Source organism: Bos taurus, chromosome 21 (assembly GCF_002263795.3).
Source record: "Bos taurus isolate L1 Dominette 01449 registration number 42190680 breed Hereford chromosome 21, ARS-UCD2.0, whole genome shotgun sequence".
Taxonomy (NCBI): Eukaryota; Metazoa; Chordata; class Mammalia; order Artiodactyla; family Bovidae; genus Bos; species Bos taurus.
The window spans coordinates 59,533,437-59,540,811 of record NC_037348.1 but is presented as its reverse complement, the minus strand read 5'-3'; the positions used below and the strand labels follow the sequence as shown (position 1 = coordinate 59,540,811).

The window sequence follows — 7,375 nt, the reverse complement described above, 5'->3', positions numbered from 1 at the left end:
GGTTGAGATGGTTGGATGGCATCCCCAATTCAATGGACATGAACTTGGGCAAACTCTGGGAGATAGTGAAGGACAGGAAAGCCTGATGTGCTGCAGTTCATGGGGTCATAAGAGTTGGAGATGACTTGGGGACTGAACAAGAACAACCCTGTTTGGAGCATGTGAGTCCTTACTTTTTTAAAATTAACTTTTTTATTGAAATACAGCTCAACTTATGGTGGTGATCATTTTAAAATATATACATAGATATCAAGTCATTACGTCTTACACTGAAAACTAATACAATGTTATATGTTGATTATGTATCAAAAAAATAAAGACAAAAAAAAGAAAGAAATACAATGTGCACATAGCAAAAGTGCACTGCTTGACGAATTTCCTACCTATGCAACGGGCACCCAGATCAATGCCAGACTTGGCCTCTACAGAGAGGAGTGAGTCACGCTCTTGGCCCTTAAGGAGCTCACAGTCAGCCAAGGAAAAGGATGCGTAAATAACTCACGATAATATTAATCCAAATAAAGCCAAGGTACAGCGGTGCCAGGCCCATTGCACTTTACACAGGATAAGCCTTGTGGTCCTATCTCCTGCTGCTGCTCAGAACGCGGTGGATGTACTTGGGCTTTCTGACTCCCATGCAGTTGGGTCAGGTGATTAGTTCTGGCCAATCAATGTGAGTGGGCATAACCATAGTCTCTTGTGGGTGAAGGATTTAATTGCTGGAGGAGACTCTCCAAGGCTCTTTCCCTCTGCAGTGGTGATTAGTGGTATTTGAGATGGGGATCTTGGAAGGGGAAAAGGTTGAGCCAGAACCTTCAGTTGACCTCAGAGGACGAGGACGTGCTGATAGATTCCACTTTCCTGATAAGCCATTGAGATTGTAGGGGAGGTGACTTTCTTTCTTTCTTTGAATTTTATTGTGGTTTACTTTCTAATCTTTTTTTGTCTTTATTTTTTAATTGAAATACAGGTGATTTACGATGTCATGTTGATTTCAAGTGTATAGCAAAATGATTCACTTATAGATCAATTTTTTAAATTCTTTCTCAGATTCTTTTCCATTATAGGTGATTACAAGATACTGAATGTGGTGCCCTGTGCTACACAGTTGATCTGTGTTGGTTATCTGTTTCATGTGTAGTATTGTGTGCATATGTTAATCACAAACTCCTAATTTATCCTTCCAACATTCTTTCCCATTTGGTAACCGTAAGTTTATCTTCTATGTCTGTGAGTCTATTTCTGTTTTGTAATTAAGTTCATTCATTTTTAGATTCCTCGTATAAGTGACATAGTATGATATTTATCTTTCTTTGTCTGACTTATTTCACTTAGTATGATCATCTCTAGAACCATCCATGTTGCTGCAAATGGCATCATTTTATCCCATTTTATGGCTGAGGAATATTTATAGGGTTGATGGTTAACACAGCAGAATCAAACACATCCTTACGGTTCCAAGGCCTGCTCATCCTTATAAGATTTTTGATGGCAACTATGATATTAGATCATAACCAAAGCTGACAATTAGGAAACTGATTAATCTCATTTAGCAATCACTGACATCAGTAGAATATTGGTGTCCTCATCTTCCAGCCATCCAGGTTAACCATGAGGACGTTCTCTGATGGGCCATCTGCGTCCCTCCTGTCTCATCCCCATGACCAAGCCAGTGCTCCCCTGAGCTGTCTCTCATATTTCTTTTCCTCTCTCCATCGCATGGCCACTGCCTGAGTTGAGGCCTGGTCACCTGTCACCTGGACACTGCAGGGGCTGAGAGAGCCTCTTTGCTTTCCAGTCTTGTCCTGACACCCAGCTTCAATCCCTCCTCCCCATCACTGTCAGCAATCTTTCTCAAACACAGATATGATCATGACTGCCCCTGTCCACTTCCCCACCTAAAAATCCTTCAATGACTCTGTTGTTTACAGCAGGACTTTTCAAGAAAGTCAGCACACACAGTTGTAACCTGTACTGACTCTAAAGCCGGACAGTCCATGTGTGAATCTTAGCTCTGTCATCTGCGTGTCACTGAGTGAGTTGCCCAACCTCTCTGCACTTCAGCGACTTCATCGATAAAAGTGAGGAGAATAGTAATAATAATAGGTATTAGCAATACCTACTCCACAGGACTGTGGTGAAGATTAAACAGCATGTTCCAGTTACCTGTTGTTCCAATAATAGAACACCCCAAACCCTAGCAGCTTAAAATGATGATTTTATTAATGTTTCTCACATTTCTGGGGACTTACAGAGCTTAGCTGGGTAGTTACTTGGGTCTCTCACATGGTTTTAGGCAGATAGTGGCTGGGTCTGTAACCATCTCCAGGCTTCCTCTCTCATCTGTCTTGCGGGAGATGTTGGCTATGGGCTGGGATCTCAAGGGTTGGGAGAAGAGACTTCTTGGTGCAGAAGGAAGGCTGTCAAGGTTATGTTATAAGAAAAGCATGTGAGACACAAGAATCTGTTATGACCATCTTGGAAAATACAGTCTGCCACATAGTGGACAGCAAGTGGATAGCAAGTGCTCCATAAATGTTAGGCAATCCACTCCAGTGCTCTTGCCTGGAAAATCCCATGGACGGGGGAGCCTGGAAGGCTGCAGTCCATGGGGTCGCTGAGGGTCGGACATGACTGAGTGACTTCACTTTCACTTTTCACTTTCATGCATTGGAGAAGGAAATGGCAACCCACTCCAGTGTTCTTGCCTGGAGAATCCCAGGGACGGGGGAGCTTGGTGGGCTGCTGTCTATGGGGTCGCTGAGGGTCGGACATGACTGAGTGACTTCACTTTCACTTTTCACTTTCATGCATTGGAGAAGGAAATGGCAACCCACTCCAGTGTTCTTGCCTGGAGAATCCCAGGGACTGGGGAGCTTGGTGGGCTGCTGTCTATGGGGTTGCACAGAGTTGGACTCAACTGAAGTGACTTAGCAGCTTACTACTGTTATTATTTTATGAACACAACCTTCATTTGGAAGAGCAGTGTATGAAAGACAATGTAGAGCAGTGGGGTAGGAGGTGAGGGTGACACAGAAGCCCCCACATCAGCCAAAGCTTTGAGGAAGCTTTTCCAACTCTAAGGTCTCTGCTGTACCCAGTGGAAAGGCACTGGGTTACCCCCATCAGAATGCTTGGTTATAAGTAACAGAACTCCTTGAGTAAGTTTAAAGCAAAAAGGAGGTTGTAAAAGGACTCTGAAAACCCTCCACGGCTCCAGGAAAGCCTGGAGTGCAGGCTTGGTGGCTCACAAGCAGAAGCCATGGCTCCATTTAGAGGAGGAGCCTGTGCCACTGCCGCTGAACAGACAGGAAGCTGGTGCTGACGATGTGGGGCACTGTGTCTCACCATGCTCAGCAGGATGGAGTATGAAAGGCCAACCTACAAGGTATCCATGTTGTACCATCAAGTCTCCCATGGCTGTGTCTGATTGGTGGATTCAAGGTCACATGGCTGTGCCCTAGCTGCAAAGGAGGCTGGGAAGAAGCATCACCAGGTTCTGCCTTGGGAAGCCTGGGCTTTCCTGGCGGCTCAGCCGTAAAGAATCCACCTGCAATGCAGGTGGACCCCTGGGTCAGGAAGATCCCCTGGGTCAGGAAGATGCCCTGGAGGAGGGCATGGCAACCCACTCCAGTATTCTTGCCTGGAAAATCCCATGGACAGAGGAGCCTGGTGGGCTACAATCCAAAGGGTAGCAAAGAGTCAGGCCTGACCAAAGTGGCTGAGCATGCATGCACCTTGGGAAGGCTAGGACTTTTAAGAGGGTTACTCTTAAGTACAGGAAGAGAGCGCAGAGGTTCTGGGAGGCTAGGGAGTAGCACGCATGCCTGCCATCTCCACACCAGCCCCTTTCCAGTCCCGTGAACCTTCTCATACTCCACTGCCCCACTGCCTCTCATGGCTCCTCCTCGTCCTTGTTCCCGGGTCATCTCTGACCCAGCTCCCCTGCACCAATCTTCTTCTGCCTCCTCTCCTGCCCCTCCTTTGTGCTCCATGGTACCCATGCATACCTCCATCTCAGCATCCACAGAAGCCAATTGCTCTCATTCATTTTCCTGTCCATCTTTTCCTTGGGCTGAGTCTCTCGGGCTGTGGCGCTCCTTTCCATCTCTGACTCCATGTATAGCATGGAGCTGGCATGAAGTCGGTGCCCCTGGTACGTGTGCGAGGAGACGAAACAAATGACAAAGTCCGCGTCACAGAAGTTCATGCTGCCCTCTGCTGAGGCATCTGGAAGCCCTTATTGGTCTGAGATCTGAGGTTTCTAAGTGAGCCCACATTCATCAGGCTGCTTTTCTTTCCATTCCCCCAAGAAAAGAGAATTCTAGGAGGTCTTCCCCCCGCAGAATAAGACTTGAGACTAAAACCAAAGGAAAATATGCCAACAGGAAGCGGGGCTGTTTCCCGGCTGAGTAATGCCTCTGGAGTGCGTGGTGACCCTGCCTTCCCAGCTAAACATTTTCCTCCCAGAGTCAGGGGATGGGTGAGAGGTCCAGCCTCATCTGGTTTCCTCTTGATTTATCCTGACCTCCCCGGGAGGAAGGCCGTGCCGTTGGCAGGGACTGGGAGTTAATCCAGCACTAAGTGAGTAATTAAAAGTGAGGCCTTGGATATTTGCGTAATGAGCTGAGAGTGCTTCCCACTGAGCTGTCGGGCAGTTTTTCCAATCAATGTCATCTTCACTTTTAATGGCAAGTGACACTGTTTATATAAAAGGAAGGAGAAGAAGAAGGCACCTGGGTCTCCCCCAGCCCAACCTGTCTGCCCTTCCTTCCCCTTTATGATTCCAACTCCCTCAACCCTCACTACGGGTCTGGGCCATGGCAGGCCGGAACTTGGGTCTATGGTGGCAAACCCTTTGGGATGGTTCCAGAAGCCGGTATATGGTGTTCCATTAGGCTTCTCTCATAGCTCAGTTGGTAAAGAATCTGCCTGCAATGCAGGAGACCCCGGTTAGATTCCTGGGTCGGGAAGATCCACTGGAGAAGGGATAGGCTACCCACTCCAGTATTCTTGGGCTTCCCTTGTGGCTCAGCTGGTAAAGAATCTGCCTGCAATGCGGGAGACCTGAGTTCGATCCCTGGGTTGGGAAGATCCCCTGGAGAAGGGATGGGCTACCCGCTCCAGTATTCTGGCCTGGAGAATTCCATGGACTGTATAGTCCATGGCGTTGCAAAGAGTCAGGCATGACTGAGCGCCTTTCACTTTCACTTTCATTATATTCTGTAATAACCTAAATGGGAAAAGAGTTTGAAAAAAGGATCCATGTATATGTATAACTGATCACTTGGCCATACACCTGAAACTGACACAACATTGACATCGACCATGCTCTGATATCAAATAGAAATTTAAAAAAGAGAAAGGACACTGTGATGGATCCCCAGTCCGATGAGGGGGACACCTGGTCCCTGATTCACAGGTGAGAAGACAGGAGCCCTGAGAGGTTTAGTGCTGATGTCCCTTGGCCTCACCTGAGTGTTGGGGTCCAATGCCAGGTGCGTAGCAGAGCCGGTTCTGTCTGCCTTCTCATCCAGGGCCTCACAGCTTGGTGCTGACTAGAGGGGGCTCAGCCTGCATCCACTGGTCCTGCCCTGAGGTGCAGTGTGTTTTAAAGATATCTCAGCAGAGAAGAGAGACTGGAGAACCATGTATCATCTTGACAGTGCTGATCCCACCCCAGGAAGGGTCAAGAAAAACAGAAGTGCTGAGACTTCGTGTTTTCTCACCAGAGGAGGACCCAGAACCCTGCTCTTCTGGCCTCCATGGGGAGACAGACTGGGAAGTTGTTCTGGTGGAGCTGGGGGCTCACTCCTCCTGTGACAGTGACCACCCCCAGACAGCCTCATGGCTCTGCTCACAGATGTTCTCAGAGCTTTGCCTCTGGCTACAGGACACTCATATTCTCCAATCCCCTTCTGGGCTAGATCTGATCAACTGGGTGTGTGTGTGTGTTTTAATTTAATCCTATATTGCCCTTCAAGCTTAGTAGTGGTAGTAGTGAAGTTGCTCAGTTGTGTCGGACTCTTTGCGACCCCATTGACTATAGCCTACCAGGCTCCTCCATCCATGGGATTCTCCAGGCAAGAGTACTAGAGTGGGTTGCCATTTCCTTCTCCAGGGGGTCTTCCCGACCCAGGGATCGAACCCAGATCACCCACATTGTAGGCAGACACTTTACCGTCTGAGCCACAAGGGAAGTCCCCAAACTTGAGGATCAGCACATTGACATTTTTGGCAAACTAAGGTTCTAGTTCTGGGCTTCCAGTTCTAGTTTTGGGCTTTCCTGGTAGCTCAGTTGGTAAAGAATCTACCTGCAATGCAGGAGACACCAGTTCAATTTCTGGGCCGGGAAGATCCCCTGGAGAAGGGAAAGACTACCCACTCCAATATTCTTGGGCTTGCTTGGTGGCTCAGTTGGTAAAGAATCCGTCTGCAATACAGGAGACCTGGGTTCAATCCCTGGGTCAGGAAGATCCACTGGAGGAGGGCATGGCAACCCACTCCAGTGTTCTTGCCTGGAGAATCCCCATGAGAAGTGGGGCCTGGTGGGCTACAGTCCATGAGGTCACAAAGAATCAGACATGACTGAGTGACTTTCACTCACAAGGTTCTAGGAGGGCTTCCCTGGTGGCTCAGATGGTAAAGAATCCTCCTGCAATGCAGGAGACCTGGCTTCACTCCTTGCGTGGAGAAGATCCCCTGGAGAAGGGAATGACAACCCACTCCAGTATTCTTGCCTGGAGAATCCCTATGGAGCTTGGCGTGCTACAGTCCATGGGGTCGCAAAGAGTAGGACAATACTGAGCAACTAACACACACACACACACACACACACACACACACACAGGTTCTAGGAAGCAAATCTTCCCAGCAGAGATGGGCTTTTGGCTCTAAGAGGGAACCATGAGATAATCATGTCTGCTTAGGGCTCTGCCCCCACAGACCTTTTGACAATGTTGTTTTACCTTTGTGGGCACTCCGAAAACACCTTGGGCATTGACTTGTCCTTATCAAAATGTGAGTCCCAAATCTGGAGATAGTGGGTTCCATCCAGTCCAGGCCCAGTCCCTGCAGAGAGCTCACCTGTAGTGAAACAGCCCAGGCTTCCTCTCTGAATATCTGTCCTTGCTTTCCCTCAAGCTTGCTGGGCACACTGGCATGGGGTTCAGGGCATGTTTGCCTCTGCCTGACCAGTCTGCTCCAGGTTCTCCAGAGCACCCCCACGTCTTGGCTCCAGTGTGGCTTTCCCAACGAGATGGTCTCTGATCACCCCCTCCCATCCCCACACCGCTCCATCCCCCCATCAGCCTCGCGCTACAGTGACTGGCAGGTCTCATCTCCGCCCCATACGCTAACCATCTCACACTGACAC

General features: G+C 48.6%; 1 long non-coding RNA gene across 2 annotated transcripts; it reads right to left on the bottom strand.

Annotated features, from left to right (window-relative positions):
• Positions 1-2,205: 2,205 nt before the first annotated feature.
• On the bottom strand, positions 2,206-6,545 carry LOC101904984 (uncharacterized). Of its 2 annotated transcripts, none has more exons than XR_009492207.1 (3): positions 6,315-6,545; positions 4,011-4,153; positions 2,206-2,420 (listed from the first exon to the last, which is right to left on the bottom strand). It is a non-coding gene; the product is annotated as an uncharacterized lncRNA (long non-coding RNA). The 2 variants fall into 2 exon arrangements; XR_814242.4 differs by lacking the exon at positions 6,315-6,545 and adding an exon at positions 5,475-6,305.
• Positions 6,546-7,375: the final 830 nt, after the last annotated feature.